The 19,337-nt window shown below is 30.8% G+C and overlaps 1 long non-coding RNA gene and 1 pseudogene across 1 annotated transcript; one reads left to right on the top strand and one right to left on the bottom strand.

The window, feature by feature from the left end:
• Positions 1-900: 900 nt before the first annotated feature.
• LOC111210555 lies at positions 901-3,128 on the top strand (annotated as a pseudogene).
• A 1,003-nt stretch (positions 3,129-4,131) lies between these two features.
• On the bottom strand, positions 4,132-12,090 carry LOC111210560. The gene is made up of 3 exons (XR_007325454.1): positions 8,008-12,090; positions 6,212-7,915; positions 4,132-6,117 (listed from the first exon to the last, which is right to left on the bottom strand). It is a non-coding gene; the product is annotated as an uncharacterized LOC111210560 (long non-coding RNA).
• Positions 12,091-19,337: the final 7,247 nt, after the last annotated feature.

The following is a 19,337-nucleotide window of genomic DNA, read 5'->3' as shown; positions in this document are numbered from 1 at the left end:
GGTCTTATGTGTCGCTGGAGTCATTCCCACCATAGTCCTCTGATTCCGAAGGCTGGCTATAGCTATAATCAAGTCCCATCTTTAGTATAAAAATGAGAGTAAAGAGAGAATCGCAAAAAATCTGAAATATAGACGACACAAGCACCAACTAGACCGTATGACTCAATAATGGTCCGCTTCAAGTCTTCAACAGAAGTTATCAACTTCGCATAGACAGCCCTCCCCATACGGTCGCTATCAAGTTTAAAATCCCAGTCACCAGTGTCGTACATAATCCACCGTCCAGAGATTACAACGATGTATGAATCGTGAACACCTACGAAAAATAGAACATAAATTTATTTAAAAATTCAATGTGCTAATCAGAAGCAATAAATATAGTTTCGTACAAAAAAACACCTGAATTCCGAACACCCTCAAATCTGTAATAAATGATTTTAGCCATAACTATAATGTCATAAATGCAATGGTGTAAGGCTTATATATGATTTACCTTCGATGCTAGATACAGAACACCCACCATCCGCCATACCCTTTCCTCTCTCACCATATCGGATGCAGCTCATGCCTCTGTGTGTAAAATTCGCTGCCTCAAGTTCCCTTGTTCGGTAGCCTTTTTTACTCCTCAACAAGGAGACAGGCAAAGAGATATGGTTCGTACGTTTTTTATTAAATAATTAATATTTGCCCTGTTTTTAATTAATAAATTAAAGTAAAACACATGTTTTTCAAAGTCACCAGTCATTAATGGCCATTCGTCCACATTGAAGATGTTGTTTCCCGCGAGAAATCATCACATATAAGGCCTTCAAGTTTTGGGGTCAAATAACCCAAAAACGAAGCCCAATACCATGTTTCCTTCTGAAATTAAAATAATATAATATTCAATTCGTCTCTTACATGCACATCCGGCGCGCATGTGTCGGTATTCCTGAAGCAAGTTTTTCTGGCAAAAGATAGCCTGGTCCCACGAATTTCAGCTTAAAATTGTTGGGCAAAAATGTTAAAACTGTCCATTTTTTCTTTTCTTTCCTACTTAGTTGCCCAACAACCTAATTAAAACACGAGTTTACCCAAATTTCTAATTCAAACTTAAGAGTTGCGGAATGTTCTAATTTTCCCCTCTTTCTATCTCTCTAAAGCAAAGCGAGCTTCTCTTTCTTTCTTTTGGCTTCGCCGTGAGTATTCTCCGGTACCGGAAAACAATGAGCCAATCGAGACTAACGAGGAATCAATCTTCGTTACTCAGGTGATTCGTTCATCGATTCACAGCCTCCGTGACTTTGACGAAAGAGGAGAAGAAAACAGAGGAGAAGAAAACAGAGTAAATCATTCGGTTCAATTAATCGAACCGGTTTAATCCGAATAAAACCGGGTCTCACTTGAGACTCGCTTCCCTCATCCTCTTACTCTTCTTCTCCCAAACCGGCGACTCTGACGTCGGAGAATCTACTACTATGTTTGATATTCGTCGCCGTTGCTAAACACAGCGGTTATTAACTAAACCGTAATCGCAATCAAAAAGCCGACTTTCCGAACCAAACACAAACCGAAACCGGTTCAGTGATACGAATGAAATTGGATCAATCGAAGATACGACGGCTATGGAATCGAGTCTTGGCCTAAAGGAAGTAAGTTTAAAGGACAGTACAAGCAAGGACTTAGACATGGTTTGCTGAGTTTACTGGTTCTACACCGGAGATTTTTACTCCGGTGAATGGTTTAACGGTTACAGCCATGGCTTTGGTGTTCAGACATGCGCTGACGGAAGCTCTTATGTCAGAAAATTCAAGTTTGGTCTCAAACATGGACTTGGTTCTTACCACTTCCGGTAATAAAAAGAGCATTTTTCGTTACATTTTTTGTTTGATAATGTCTGAGCTATGGTTGTTTCTTGTTGAAGAAATGGAGATAAGCACGCAGGAGAGTACTTTAGAGACAAGATTCATGGGTTTGGTGTTTGCCATTTCCCTAATGGTCACTATTACGAAGGAGCTTGGCACGAAGGTCGTAAGCAACGCTATGGATTTATAACCGGAGATGCAAAATGCGGTGAATGGGATGATGGTAATCGGCTTTCTCCAGGAACGGGTCTGCTCCGTAAAGCGGTTCAGGTATGTATATATAATACCAGAAAGCATTCGTTTTGGATGTAAAGGCGGAGACTTTAGGAAGTTACTCATTGTTATACTTAAAACCATTTATCGTGGGTAATTGCAGAGTGCTCAAGAGATGGCGAGAAAAGGTGTGGATCAGAGACGGGTCGATGAGCAGGTGGTACGGGCTGTAGCTGCGGCTAACAAAGCTCTCGACAGCTGCTAGAGTTGCAGCTGTGAAAGCCGTTCAAAATCAGATTGATGGTAAACATTGTGACACTTGAAAATGACTTGTAAAGATGACATTAACAAACAAAAAAGGTCTAGTTATTTAAGAGAAACAAACCTGAAATGCAACACAAACACTAAACTCATCAAGCACCTATGAGATCGACACAAAAGGAATGAGTAAGTTAGAAGAAGCTTGAAAGAAAACCAATGAAAAATGTGAGTATGAATCTTGTGACTGAAATGCAAATAACTGCATGGTTTAGTGACATCTTCAGTTTTATTTTCAGCTTGTCTTTGTTTCATCAGTTGCCCCTGACATCATCTCTTTCTATAAACACTAAAAACAAAACAAACATGACAAAGTTAATCTTTGTGATTACACCAGGATTTCAGAGTATTATGCTCCTAGAAATGAATGTACACCAAGAAACAAGATGGAGTTGCTTCCTCTTGTTAATAACGATAAACTCCAAGGCAGAGTCTGATCTCAGTATTCACTGCTGCACAAGATAGAAGCATTTTCACAAAAAAAAAAACTTTAATAAAGATAACATTTTTTTTTCATAACTCTGTGATATTTAGAAATCATGCAATAAGGTAGATTGGTCTGCTAAGTTGTTAAACCTAAGGAGAAAAGTACAAAAAAACTTTGATAAATGAAGAACTCATGCAATAAGGTAGATTGGTCTGCTAAGTTGTTTATGAGCAAACGTGTATTTTAAACTCTTCTTGAAGTGTGTAACAACCTTCTCTTGACCTGATCTCAAGATCAGGAGAGAAAGCAATCATATTCAGACACTATGGTGATAATTAGTTGGTAACTGACCCTCTAGAGAAAAATTTAAAAACGATGCAAACACAACTTTTATTGATTTTAAATCTTATGATAGGTAATGACAAGACTATTTTTGTTTTACTAAACAACAACATATGCCAAACAATGGGGGACCAGTAAGACATGCTAGAAAAGTTGGATCTTCTGAAGGTAGTATGCACACGTTCTTGCAGTCGTCACCCTTCTTACAAGGGCCTGAGTGTGGCCTTCTATAGTTACATCTAGGCCTGGAACTTTTATCCGAGATCCGGATTCGATCCGTGATTCGATCCGGATCCGATCCGAAAATCCGGATATCCGGAGAGGCCGAATCCGGATCCGGATAGTAAAGTGTTGGATCCGTCAAAGCCGAATCCGGATCCGGATATCTTGATTTTTTAGTCCGGATATCCGGATCCGTAAATTTTATTAATAACTATTTCAAAAATAGTAATATCTATATATAAAAACTAATTTATTTAATATATTTTCATTTTTATAATAGTATATATAAATTTTATGTAAATTTTGTAATATTATACATAGAAATAATTAAAAACATTCTATATATTTTTATTTTAAAATTATTGTTAATATTTTATATATATTAATATTATTTTTTATTTATTTTAAGGATCCAAATCCGGATCCGGATATCCGCCGGATATTATAATTTTTAGAAGGATATCCGACACCTGGATATCCGCGAACCCCGGATCCGGATAAGGATAGTAAAATTATGGATCCGCCGGATAAGGATCCGGATCCGGATATCTTAAAATTGCCCGGATACCCGATCCGTCCCAGGCCTAGTTACATCTACCTGAAAAGTTCATTTGCAAATAAACCAGCTCACTTTTTTATATCATTCAACTAAGAAGAATTAGAGTAAGATAATATTACCAGTTGTTTGAGAAAACAGAAGAAAAAAAGTTAGGATCAAAGAAGCAAGTTGAATCTTCTGTGCTGACATTGCTTTCTTTGTATCTCTTTTCTTTTGTGAAGATGTTTTTTTTTTTTGGGTTTAAGATCAAATGACCATCCCCCTTTAAATATTTGCTTATATTGTTTCAGAATCCAGTGTTCTACAATAATTATGTGTAAATCTTGCGTTAATTAATTATATAATATTCTCTGCAGAGTAGAATTGAACATACATTCCTAATATAATTTATTAACAAAGAAATAGTATATTGACATATATCTTCAGAATCCAATTGAATTGCATTAATTAAATTCTCAGCAAAAACAAATCCCAAACTTAAGAGTTCTGGTCAAACAAAGAAAAATCAAACTAAAAATCGGTAGGATATGATTTTGTGGGATATAATACCAAAATTAAAGCATTCTATTCTTTACTTACTAAACAAGCATAATATTAATTACAAGTTTTGGTCAATTCATGATCCTTGTCCAAATTAATCTGTTGCACCAACCAAACTTGTACATCTGAAGGGTGAACATGAACCTCACTGTTCCTTATTGCATTGGCAGTAATAAGACGATACCATCAAAGGTGCAGAATCTGGTAGGCGGCTAGGGCTTATTGCTTGCCAACGGAATCTATTTAGCCAAATACATTGTGACAAGAGTACATATCGAAAAGTAGGATGACTTAGTAGTGAATTCAGAAGGAAACTTCTTCATAGGAACTGTATGATGTAATGGTCAAAAATATTGGAGATACAAAGCTCGAAAACAGAGTTGAGCCAAGAAATTAAAAAAAAATCTCCTCTTAGCAGAAGAGAATGATCTGTTTTCATGAGACAGAATTGGTTCAGCAAGTCTATCACATTATGAACCAAGATGCAGAAGCAGGAGTGACAAAATTCAAGCAGAAGGGTTATTATGTAAGAATAGAGACAGAACTGATGCAGAAAAATGAATCAGAGGATCGTTTGCAATCACAATCTGGAACAGGATGGTTCTGTTTTAATGGTTGACTTGTCTCTTTGGTCTCTCAGATTCCAATGGTCTGACTGAAGCAGTCTGAAAAAGGAGAGTCTTGTGGTTCTGTACAGTGTTAAAAAGCAGGAGAATTGCTGTCACTCACTCCACAAGAGATTACTCTTCTCTGGAAGAGTGTGTGCTACTGAAACTGTCAAAACCTTTGGATGTTTTAGCTCTCATGTACTAGAGAGATCATATGATATCAAGCTATTTGAAGAACTAGAGAAGCATATTTCAATAATTGCTTCAGGTTCGACATTACAAAGAGGCTGTGTAATGTTAGGACAAGCAGTTGTTACAAGTAAAAAAACAAAGTGAAATGGTTACAGAGGGACAAAAGACAAAAAAAAAAAAAAAACGCTTGAAATGATGGGCTAAGTCGAGCTCTCTGTCACATGAACAATCGGTATATATTCGAACATTTATATAAGTTACCTTTGAACATTTGTACAAGTTCTCTTAGTTATATCTCGTCGGTATATATTCTCATGTACAAGTTACCTTTAATTGCTAATGTAGCAGAGGAGTTTAAAAGTTAACCCTGATTCACTAGAGCAATTGACACATCACAAGTGCTGGTGATTATGCAATTACAATTTTGGTTTCAGAGCAATTCCGAAGAGGTATTCTGTACGTTTATTACTACTACTACTACATACGAAAAATAGTTCCACATTGATAAAGACTAGGTGTGAATATTTTTTTAGAAGCTCCACAAGTTCTTGACATCACTCAAAAAAATAAACAACCTAATTTCAGAAGCTGCCCTGACTGGCGCATTGTAGATGCCTTATGCAAACATAATTTTTTATTGATTTTAAATCTTATGATAAGTAATGAGAAATATAACGATGTATTATGTTGAACAAGACTATGGTGCTAAACAACAACATCTGCCTAACAGTGGGATACCCGTAAGGCACAATAGAAAAGTTCGATCTTCTTCAGGCTGTGTGCACACGTTCTTGCAGTCGGCATTTTTCGTACAAGGGCGGCCTGAGGGTGGGAATCTATAGTGACATGTAGCTGAAAAGTTTGTTTTAAAATAAACAATCTGAATTAGTTCATTTTCTTATATCATTCAATTATGAAGAGTTTAGAGTAAGAAAATATATATTACCAGTTGACTGAGAAAATAGAAGAAAAAAAAGCTACGATCAAAGAAGCAAGTTGAATCTTCTGTGCTGACATTGTTTTCTTTGTATCTCTTTTATTTTGTGAGATGTTTTTTTTTTGGGTTCATAGCAGATGATCATCTCCCTTTAAATATCGAGTGAATTGGTAGATATCTTTCCAATTGCAAAAATGTGTGTAAATCTTTGCACTAATTATATAATATTCTCTGCAGAGTAGAATTGAACATCCATTACTAATTTAATTCATTAACAAAGAGAATATATTTACATATATCTTCAGAATCCAGTTGCAATAATGTGTGTGAATTTTGCATTAATTATATTCTCAGAAAAAAATAAATCCCAAACTTAAAGTTATGGTCAAACAAAGAAAAATCAAACTAAAAGTTGGCAGGAAATGATTTTTGTGGGATATAATCAACGGGTGTTCAGAGCAAACTTTCTTCATACGAACTATATGATGTATTTTGTCTCTTCAGACAGAAGAGAAGAACATGAGATGGAGAAAAATAAACTGCCTAAATCATGGAGATTCAAGTATAAGCTCAAGGCTATTAATCTCGAGTTGAGAAAGAGGAATTAAAGAAGTACATCAAAGACGCAATGGTCAAAATATTGGAGATACAAGCTCAAAAACAGAGGTGAACAAAAGAAAGAAAACAAAACTCCTTTTAGCTGAGGAGAATGATCTGCTTCAGTTAGTGAGACAGAATTGGTGCAACAAGCAAGCCAATCACATTTTTTTTGCACGAGGCATATAGATGAACAAGATGAAGAAAAGTTGATGTATATTGAAGCAGAGAAGACAATCTTAAACTCACATAACTAATATGTTTTTTTTTTTCAAATTGCAATGGATGTTCTAATTCAACATCTGTCTTAAGCATTGTCTATGTACTTTTTGCAGGTTGTGGTGGCTGTATCATGGTTGATATTCTGTATATGAATGCTGTTGGATGTGTTTGTGGGCTGCACATTCTATGGTTACGCGAGGCATATGCTTTCACAGCAAACGCAAGGAACTCCTAGGACTCCTCGTACACCAAGAAACAAGATGGACTTGCTTCCTCTTGTTAATAACGATAAACTCCAAGGCAAAGTCTGATCTCTGCCCGAGATAGAACTTTAATAGAGAAATAACATTTTATCTCTTCTTATTTTGGGATGGTAGAAGAGATAATGGTTCTTCTTATTTTTTATATCTCTGTGATACGTAGAATCTATAGTTTTATCTAATACAATTTTCATCAAACCTCTAAGGAGAAAAGTAAAAAAAGACTGATGAATGAAGAAATCATGCACTAAGGTTAGAGAGATTGATCTTTAATTTCTGCTAATTTATTTCTGAGCAAACGTGTTTTAAACTTTCCTTGAAACTCAAGGAGAAATGGAGAGAAAGCAATCATACTCAGAAACTATGGTGAGAACCAGTTAGTATTTGACTTTCTAGAGGAAAATTTTTAAGAAGAGGCAAACACTATTTTTTATTGATTTTAAATCTTATGACAAAGATATCGATGTAGAACAAGACTATTTTTGTTTTACTAAACAACAGCATCTGCCAAACATTGGGGCATTCACAAGGCACAATAGAAAAGTTGGATCTTCGTCACGCATTGTGCACGCGTTCTTGCAGTCGTCCATTTTCTTACAAGGGCCAGAGGGTGGGAATCTATAGTGACATTTAGCTGAAAAGTTTATATAAAATAAATAATCTGAATCAGCTCATTTTATTCTATCATTCAGTTATACAGAACTAGAGTAAGACAGTATATATTACCAGTTGATTGAGCAAATAGAAGAACAAAAGCTAGGATCAAAGAAGCAAGTTGAATCTTCTGTGCTGACATTGTTTCTTTGTATCTCTTTTCTTTTGTGGAGATGTTTTTCTTTTGGGTTTAGAGCAAATGATCATCTCCCTTTATATACTTTGCGTAAACTGATACCTATATTACTAATTAGTGTCTAACAAAGAAAGAATATATTTACATATATCTAAAGAATCCAATTGCAATAATGTGTGTACATTTTGCATTAATTAATTATATAATATTCTATGTGGAGCAGATTTGAAGATCCATCCTAATTTAATTTTATTAACAAAGAAATAATATATTTACATATATCTTCAGAATGTAATTGCAATATTGTATGTTAATCTTGCAATTAATTACATTCTCAGCAATAACGAATTCCAAAACTTAACATAAGTTCCAAAATTAGAGTAAAGTTCCGGTCAATCAAACTATAAATCGGTAGGAGATGATTTTAGTATTATACTAGATTTCCACCCGCATAACCGTGTGGATATATATTTTCACATTTATATATATAGATATTTTTTTTCATAATTATTATATATTTTTAATGTTACTCACATATTTAAATGTTTGTATAATTATGCCAAATATAATAGTTTTATAGTTTTCATGCTGTAAATTAAAATCATCACATATATAATGGTGCTTATTATATATTTGTCTTATTGAATTGGTGTTTGATTACTAAACTAATTTTTTTAATGCATGAAACAACATATATGAAAATAATTTTATATTTAATTTATTATAATCATGATCCATAATTCAATTCGCTTGATTTTTTTAGTAATTTTTAAATGTTTATTAATTTTATATTATAAATTACTCTATATTAAAATTTGTAAGATAAGTTAAATTTTTATACATGTATTATATAGTTTACTAATATTAACCAGTTCTACCAATATATTATATTTTTAGCATAAATATTTTATATTTATGAAAATAGAATATGTTAACTAATCAATTTAAAATAATTTTATCATATTTTGTTCAATATAAAATTTTTATTTTAAAATGATAGATATTATTATAAAATTGATAAAATAGGATATAATTTTATTCTTTTAGTAACATTTCATTACTAATTACAAAATTAATTGAAAATATTTATATTAAATTTATGACAATTAAGATCTTATTATAATCTTTTTCAAAAGATTTGTTAGAATTTTAATTTTTTTTAAAGATATAAAAGATATTATGATTAAAGTAGTTAAAAATATTATGTATATTAGCATTAGTGATATATATTTAATATAAAATTTAAATGATGGTCCAAATAAAAATATCACTCATCAAAAAATCATGATTTTTATTTTATTAGAAAACAAATATGAAAAAAATTAAAATAAAAATAAATATTTATTTCTAACAAAATCTTTAAAAGTTATTAGTAAATGTATTTGTGAAATTAATTAATTTCATTTTATTTAAATTTTCGTTTATAAACCAAAACTATATTCAAAACTATAAACCAAAATTAAAACTAACTAATTTTTTTAAGTAAATTTAAAAAGATTCTAAGAAGATTTTAAAAAGATTTTGCTAGAATATTTTAAATATATTCATTTATATTTCAAATAAAAAGATAAAGATATTAAAAGATATAATAATGAACTTATGTAAAATATGATATTTTCTAGGAATGGTCTAAACTAAAAAAATCGCACATGAAAAGAAGTCATGACTTCTGTTTTAATATATAAGATTTTTTCTTCCGGTGTTGAATAAAACAAATGTTCTTTCTTCCGGTTTAAGATTATTGTTTGATATCTTTTATTTTGCCAAAAGATATCAATCAATAAATCATATTAATTACAAGTTTGGTCTACTCGTGATCCATTTCCAAATTCTGCCGTTGTATCTAGAGATGTTTAGTCCGGTAAAACCAAACCAGTTAACATCCAAACCGAACCGAAATAAAAAAAATGGTTTGCGAATATACGAAATAAATGTTATTTTTTTTAAATCGTGGTATGTGAATATAGTTTGGTATATAAACCGATCAAACCGAATAAATCGATAATTAAAATATAGTAGTATAATTATATAATATAACTAATAATATATACATTTCTTTTTTTGTTCAACTAATAATATATACATAACTTATTTTACTGATATGATTTTCATACTTAAAATGTTGATTTTAGTAATTTAATATTATATTTTAAGTTAATAGTTATTTTTAGTTTTTATCAAATTAAAAATCATAAATTTTACTTTTTTGTTGACAAATGTGTGTGATAATATTTAATTATTTAATAGTATTATGGATTACTAATTTTTCTTATTTTTATTCTATGAAAACAATTACTATTATTAACTTAATATGTTTACTAATAATTAAAATTGTAAGAAATAAAAATAGTCTAGTAGAAAACCGAAATATTTTGGTGTTACATTAAAGTCGATATTTAAATTATATAAAGCTAAATCACAAAATATTATAAAAAAGATAAATACATTTATGGTTTTTTGGTATAAAATCAAATAAACTTAAAACCGACGGTATATAAATAGAATCAAACCAAAGTATATATAGTTTTAATATGGTAGTTATTTTTATAAACTGAAATACTGAAAAACTGAAACGAAACTGAACCAATATCCGGATTGGAGACCCCTAATTGTACCTCCTTTCATAAACTCAAATAACCATAACAAATTTTGTACTTTGGCAGAAACGATGGTACTATAAAAAGAGAAATTCTTGAGTTCACTCCCTACGAAGACTTACAGGTTCACCAACCAATGAGAATTGGTTATTTTATATACAAATATTTTCAAAAACTTAAACAGAATATTTAGAATTTATTTTTAAAATAAAAGGATAGAAAATAAATAAAAAAGTGTAATATCAATAAAAATGGTTTTTTAACATTGTTAAAACTGTTCATACTAAAACACTAAACCTTAAATCCTACCCTTAGGTAAAATATAAAAAATAAATAAAAAATAGTAGTAGATGTAAAAAAAGAAGAGAAATTAGGAGCTCTACCAACATACTTATACGTTATTAGGGAAATGACCAAAGAGAAAAAAACGACGACTGTTCCATGAGTTATTTTACTCTGCTACCCCTACAACATAAGCCACTCCTTAACTGCAAGTGATATATAGACCAAAATATAATATTAAGATACGCTAAAATCTTCTGTATCTCTTTGTCAGAGGTTTCATATCTCTACGAAAGAAACAGAATTTCGAAAATCCCTTTTATCCATCTCTTGTGCCAATTCTTAAAAAAAAATAGCAAATTAGAGTTGCTGAACTCAACAACCTGATGGAGGAGAACGACGGTATACACGGGCCGCCATGCCTACTACCAGAAAGGATATTCGCAGTCGGAGAAGAACCCACCGGCGTTAGAGTAACTTCATATCCGAAGGCATGCGCAATCAGAGAAATCCTCAACGCCCTTAATCTTGATGAACCCTCTGTTTCGACGGCAGCTGTATGACTCATCAATCTTGTGTGAATGAATGTTTGGTCATGTCTCGAATATTAGATGATATAACTTTTCGGAGCTGGCCACACAAAATTGTAGCCTGATATTAATATTTTTAATCTTTTACGCAAAGTTTAGTCGTCTAAGGAAATATGTTGGCAACGTTTAGGAATAATGGCATATGCAATAAATTAAGCCAGCTAAAATCATACTTATCAAGATAATGAATATATTACACATCTATCTCAAACTCTAGCCGTATATTATATACTAGATTATTAGGAAGGATCATAGTTGCACAGCTATGTTGAACTTTAAGGGTATAGGGAGTGGGGGTTATGATATAGGCATATGGTTTTAGGGTTTGGTGTAATGGTTGAGAAATTAATTTAGCCAGCTAACACTATAGTTATCCATATAATAACGACATTGTACATCTATGTTAAACTCTAGACGGCTAATAATCGGACGACATCATATACTGTATGATTAGCCCCATATGCGTTAGGGTTTAGGGTTTCTAGGTTTACATTTAGGGTTTCGGAATCCTATAAGGGTTAAGGGTTTAGGATTTAGGGGTTAGGCTTTAGATTGTATGGGTTAGGGTTTAGGGTTTCTTTAGGGTTTAGGGTAAGAGTTGCACAGCTATGTTGAACTTTAAGGGTATAGGGAGTGGGGGTTATGATATAGGCATATGGTTTTAGGGTTTGGTGTAATGGTTGAGAAATTAATTTAGCCAGCTAACACTATAGTTATCCATATAATAACGACATTGTACATCTATGTTAAACTCTAGACGGCTAATAATCGGACGACATCATATACTGTATGATTAGCCCCATATGCGTTAGGGTTTAGGGTTTCTAGGTTTACATTTAGGGTTTCGGAATCCTATAAGGGTTAAGGGTTTAGGATTTAGGGGTTAGGCTTTAGATTGTATGGGTTAGGGTTTAGGGTTTCTTTAGGGTTTAGGGTAAGAGTTTACAAGTCCTATAAGTGTTTAGGGTTTAGGGTTTAGGAATTAGAGATAGGGTTTAGAGTTTATGGTTTACTGATTTGGGCTTTTTGATTCTTCAAGAGCTTAGGGATTAGCTTGTAGGGTTTAAGGTATAGTTCTTTATGTGGAATAAGTTGTTAGGGTAAGGCAATCAGTTTAGCCAGATAATAAAATTCCACTGATTTGCTATTCAATAAGTTAGCCGGTTACATAATTGGCAATCCAATCTTTTATATAGACGGTCCACAAATAGGAGAATAACATATAATTATTAATTAAATTAATTTCTAAATAAAATCCCACCGAAATCATTTTAGGATGCACCTGCACCTTTTACGTCAGAGTTATCCTCTTGCCACTGTATATTTTGGTTTACCGATGCAAATCCATCTAATGTGAACGCAATATTTTTACTATCTTGCTAAATCTAACTACAAATCTTGTGTCAGGTACAAATCCTAGAAACCTAAAATCAGGAAGCCAAAATTTCAAACGTCGAGGGTAAGTGCGTCTTTTTTTTTTTTTTTTGTTGCCACATCAGCTGAAGTTTTAGGTCTTTGGTATTTTGCTAATATCACTATCTTCCTTGGTTTTTCACCTAAATTGCTCAAAAAAGAATTCTTTAATGTTGTTAAAACCGTTTATACTAAACCCGACACTCTAAACCCTAAACATTAAACCATAAATTCTTAGGTAAAGAGATATTCCAAGGATTATGAGTTTATCCATGCGTTTAGGATTTACTCAAGAGTTTAGGGTTTAGTGTTTACCTAAGGATTTAGGGTTTAGGGTTTAGTGTTTAGTATAAACGGCTTTAACATTGTTAAAAAACCTATACCCTAAATCCTAAACACTAAACACTAAACCCTAAACTTTTGGATAAATCCTAAACCCTTAGGTTAAAGATAAAAAATAAAATAAAAATAGTAGCAGCCGTAAAAAAAAGAATTTTTTTTTAATGTTGTTAAAGATGTTCATCTTACATCCTAAATCCTAAACTCTAAACCCTAAACATCAAACCCTAAACCCTAGGATAAACCCTATATCCTTGGGTAAAGAGATATTCCAAAGGTTATGAGTCTATCCAAAGGTTTAGGGTTTAATGTTTACCTAAGGGTTTAGGGTTTCGTGTTTATGGTTAAGGGTTTAGTGTTTAGTATGAACGGCTTTAACGATATTAAAAAAAAATATTTTTTTATTGTTATTACACTTTTTATTTATTTTCTATTCTTTATTTTAAAAAGTAAATTCTAGATATTTTGTTTTTTTTTTGAAAAAAATCTGTATATAAAATAACCAATTCTCGTTGGTTGGTGAACCTATAGGTTCACCTAGGGAGTGAACCCAAAAATTTCTCCTATAAAAATATAAACTATTTGTCTTTCTGAAAATTATTATACTAGTGAAAATTAAATGTTGGTGTTTGTGTTGACTATAATATACTCTATATGGTGGTGCAAATCCAACGACTATAAAACAGTTCTGAAGATGTCTATGTGAGATAACAAACTAAGTTTTACATTGGAGAATTAGATAAGGAGTGTCTAATATATAAAGAGACTAGGTGTTTTTCTGCACCATGTGTATTGTAAATTTTTTAAAAGTTAAATTATATTTAAAATAAAATTTATTAATATTATATATTTTATTATTTTTGACTAATATTTAATATAAAGTTGATTATTTAAGCATAAAATAAGCAAAAAACAATTGTTTATTTTAAATTACATTTAATAATATATACGTAATATATTTAAAATTCGAATCTTAGATAAAATTTTTATCTATTTATTTTGGTTAAATGTATTAAATCAACTTGTATAAAATTACTAAAAAATCGTATAAAATTTTTATAGCTATTAAAAATTATAACTAAATAATATTTATAAAATTTGTAGATATCTAAAAGAAACTAATGAAATTACGATTAACAATTTATTAATATTTTTAAAAAGATGTAGAAAATTTTGAAAATATTAGTAATAAAAATTGTATAATTATAAAAATACAATTAAATAATAAATTTCAAAATTTATAATGCATATTTCAATATATTTATTTTAGTGATGATTTATGAATTATTACCATATTTTAAGAAGTTTACCAAAAATATAAATCAACATTAAATATAATGTATTAATTATTGCCAATTCTATAAAGTTTACCAAAAATATATGTCAGTAATAGATGTGATTGTCCATGTCATATTAATTATAAGCCATGTCATCAATCTTGTTAGCCATGTCATCATTGTTTTTGTGAAAATGATTGTAAAGAGGACATGTGGCAAAATCACTTCGCAAATATAGTCTAGGGGATGTCCAACTCTAGTTAGTATGAAGTCTTTTGGGAATGAAAGTAAAAGTAAATCCATGCGGGCTTGACCTCACAAATAGAATGCCCTTTAGTTAAATTAGTACTACTATACAGGGAATGCTAATTTATGAGTCATTCTTGGGTTCACCCCCTAGGGTGAACCTCTAGGTTCACCAACCAATAGGATTTCATTATTTCAAATTCGATATCTTTTAAAAAAGGAAACAAAATATTCTCAAATTATATTATGTTTTTAAAATAAAAAAGTAAAAAAAGATAATAGTTACAGAAAAAAGAATTAAAAAAAAAAATATTTTTAATGTTGTTAACAAAACACTAAACCCTAAATCCTAATCCCTAAACCCTAAATCATAAACCCTAAACCCCTGGGTAAACCCTAAACCCTTGGGTAAACCCTAAACCCTTGGATAAATCCTAAACTTTAAATAAAAAACGACTAAAACCCTAAACCCTAAACGCTTGAATGTTTTACTGTATAGTGATTTTGATTTAGAGTTTAGGATTTATCCTAGAGTTTAGGGTTTATCCAAGGGTTTAGGGTTTAGGATTAAGGGTTTAGAGATTAGAATTTAGAGTTTAGGGTTTAATGTTATGCTGACGACGTAAAATATTTTTTTTTGTAATTATTATTATTTTTTTTACCTTTTAATTTTAAAAACATAGTATAATTTGACAATATTTTGTTTCTCTTTTTAAAGGATATCGAATATAAAATAAGGCAATCTTATTGGTTGGTGAAGGGAGTGGACCCAAGAATAAGTCTTAATTTATTGTTTAAGTTAATGCTGGAGCAGTTAAGAGTTGCTAACTTTAGATATGAATATCGTTTTTTTGATATGTAAAACACATCCTGCAAAAATTAACATGGCCGCAATCTCAAATTTAATATCGTGAAATATACTTAAAACAAATACACATTTAAGGCAATTTTAATGTCAAATCATGGAGTTTACAATTGCTCCAACATATCAAGGTTCGCTCCAAATTATCATGTTATGTTGGCATCAGTAGCGGACCCACGACCAAGTGTATGGTGTCATTTGTTTTTCTAAAACTCAACTATTATATTATACTAATGAAAATTTAGTGACCTTGATGTTTGTATTGACTGAATTTTTTTCTGTACGTGTATTGACTGATGACTATAATAGTTACTCTATATGGTGGTGCAAATCCAACGGCTACAAGCCTACAACACAGTTCTGAAGATGCCTACCAGTTTTTGAAGTGTCATCTTCGTGACTACCTAACAAAGAAGCTATTTTCAGCCGGCGGAAATCAAATCAAATCTAATTAGACCGGATAGAAATCAACCTGGTTTATTGTTTTATCTATCTATACTGATTTTGCTGATTTGTCTTATTCTCTATGATTTTAGCTAATTTTGCTTATTTGTCATATTCTTATTAGTTTTTAAATTAAATCATCAATTTATTAACTTAAATAATATAAATATTTTGATTTCTAATTAATTTATTAATTTAAATAATATAAATATTTCAAAATTTCTAATTGGAATTATGATTATAATTATTTTAACTTTCACAAGATTTTTATTAGTTTTTAGCTTAAATCATTAATTTATTAATTTCAATAACATAACTATTTCAAACTTTCTAATTGGAATTACAATTATAATTTGTTTAAAAAGTTAGGACCAATTCTTATTTTCATATGATGTAAGATGTTTTAAACTCTATAGTTTCATTTTTCTCATTCATTCCAAGTTGTCTCGATTATAGTTTTTGACATCTATATTTATGCACTTTTGATATTTTTTTTTTATAGTTGAAGTTCTATGTTTTTCTTCTTTCTTTGAGTCTGAAATACTAGGAGCAAATCATTTTTGTTACATGGAATTTGGAATTAGGAATTAGGTATTCCGAATTACTTCAGTAGTTATTTCACGTATATGTTTTATTACTGTTTAATCTGTAAGAATAATATTCTTTGATATTAAATTTAGAGAATTTATGTAATCATGTTATAAACATGTCTTTAATGGTTTAGTTTCTAAAACAAATAAAAGTAAATATATTTTTAATGAATAATTAGATTTATCATTATATAATTAACCATAAATTAACTTTAATAATAAAACTATCATTATTTATTGTTTCTTTTATTAAAATTAAACTTATAAAATATTAAGATAAGTCAATGTATATATTGATCAAGTAAACCAATGAAATTTGTTATTATCTCAATTTGTTTTAAAAAAAAATCTTCAAAATTATCATCAAACTTTAGTTTTTATTTATTTTGTTCTTATTTGGATTTTGTGTGTTTTAATGTTTGTTTTTGGTAAGTTAATTCATGTTTATGGTTCAAAAATACAAAGTAGATTGAGAGAGATCAAAAGTTCACATTCTTACTTTACTTTATTGGGTGGAATATTTGATATGTAATTATGTTTTTATCCTCTCATAGTTTTATAGCTTTCCTTTGTGTTAAAAAGAATTAGATCGAAATAAAAATCGAAGAGAATTAAAATGATTAAGAATATAAAAATAAGTTATTATGATTTTTTAAATTATAATACATATATTACTAATTATTAGTAAGTATCTGAATTGAGAATCTTAACCGAGACGTAGTTTTGATTTTTCTTCAAGGCCGTCTCTTTTTTCCAGAAACCAGAAAAGAGAGAAACAAAGAGGATCGCAACGTGAACCCTAGAATCTGAACGAAGCTGCTCAAATTCAAATCCGATAACACGACGTCCTCATCAAGTTCTGTTGCTCCTGGATTGATTTCAACGAACACACCAACCCTAGAGATCGATTTCGAAGAGCGTCGTCGGGGTTGTATCCGTCTTCTCCAATAAGCATTCTGTGAGGTACGTTCTTCTAGTTTTGTTCTGGGTTTGTTGAAATCGATCTCTAGAGTTTCTGGGTTTGTTGAAAATCTGAGACTGATGTTATGATCTTTATGATACTAGACTACTAGTAAACTGTATCTTGCTGTCTTGTGATACTGTGATTCTTTTAAGCTAATGGCGAGATGATAAAGCTTTTTGAACTGATGGATTGTTGTAGAATTGAGATTGTCTCTTCTTTGGAAAGAACGTTTTAGCTCTTTGTGAACTTTCTGTTAGTCAACTAAGCACTTGTTTGAAACAGTCTGTAACTTTGTTTGAACTTGTGATTGCAAAGTTTTTTCCCTGATTGACTGTAAATACTCAGTTTTAGCAACTTGAATGTGTTCTCTTATAGCTCATTATCTTTGTGGTTTGCTTCTCTGTTATATCAAGCATTTGGTAATTCTGTAACTTGAGTTTTAGTTGTTTAGCTTTGTTTTGGACAAAACAAACTTTTATGAATTGTGTCTGATCACTGGTTTTATTTTTCTTTAGGTATCTCATTGCCTTCATAGTCGGATTTAGTCAGAGAGTAAACGTTGAAACTTGTGCCAAGTAATGATTTGTGGGTTTGTTCTTATTAGCCATGTAATGATTGTGTTTAGTCCCTTTTTTGTTTTTGTATCATACGTGTAAGTTAAAGAACTGAGGATCTTGCTTGTGTTCTCTCAATTTGCGTGTGACTAGCTTGTTCTCTTACTTTTTGCTTCAAAGAACCCATTTGAATGTTAGTTCACATGTTTGCGTGTGTGAACTTGCTGTTTGTCAACATTTTTAGGGTTTGACTGGTTCAAACGCAGCGGTTGCAGTTGCGTATGCGGGAGTTTGTGGATGCGGACGGTTGCGGTTTCTAGCGGTTTTAAGAGATTTGTACGACTGGTACTGCGGTTAAAAATTGGTGCGTTTGCGGGTGACTTATGACTGGTTAACTACTAAACGTGGTAACAGTCAAATAATAAATTAACAATATTTACATTTAATATAATTATAAAAATATCAAAAATCATAAAATTATAATAAATATAAAATTTATATTTAGAAAGTTATAATTTTAATTTTGAAAATTTATTGAAATTGTTTTTATTATAAAATTTTATAATATTAATTAAAATATAATAGATATATTTTAATATTTTCATAATTTCAATTTTAAATTTTTTATTAAATATTTTTACTTTTGTATATATATTGTTTAAAAAAAAAATTTTACCTTCCCGCAACCGCTCGCTAGTGCTGGGCATTCGGGTTTTCGGTTCGGGTCGGTTCGGTTTATTCGGTTTTTGGGTTATTCGGGTTGGGATGTTTAGGAACCGTTTAGGAACCGAACATTTTTCGGATCGGTTCGGTTCGGATAATGTCGGGTTTGGGTCGGGTTTCTATTTTTTTATAAAACCCGAAATGAAACCGTATTACAAATAATTCGGGTTTGGTTCGGGTTTAAAGTCCAAAAAACCGAAAAACCCCCGAAAACCTGATCTAAACCCGGAAAAAACCGAAAACATATCCGGGTTATTCGGGTAGTTCGGATTTTTGTATATATTTTTTATTTATAAATTATATTTTATATATATTAAAATTAAAATAATATTTTTTTAATATATTCAAAATATTCGGGTACCCGTTCGGTTCTCGGTTCGGTCCC

The sequence above is a fragment of the Brassica napus genome, chromosome C6, assembly GCF_020379485.1.
Source record: "Brassica napus cultivar Da-Ae chromosome C6, Da-Ae, whole genome shotgun sequence".
NCBI classification, from domain to species: domain Eukaryota; kingdom Viridiplantae; phylum Streptophyta; class Magnoliopsida; order Brassicales; family Brassicaceae; genus Brassica; species Brassica napus.
This window is presented reverse-complemented; position numbering and strand designations above follow the sequence as displayed.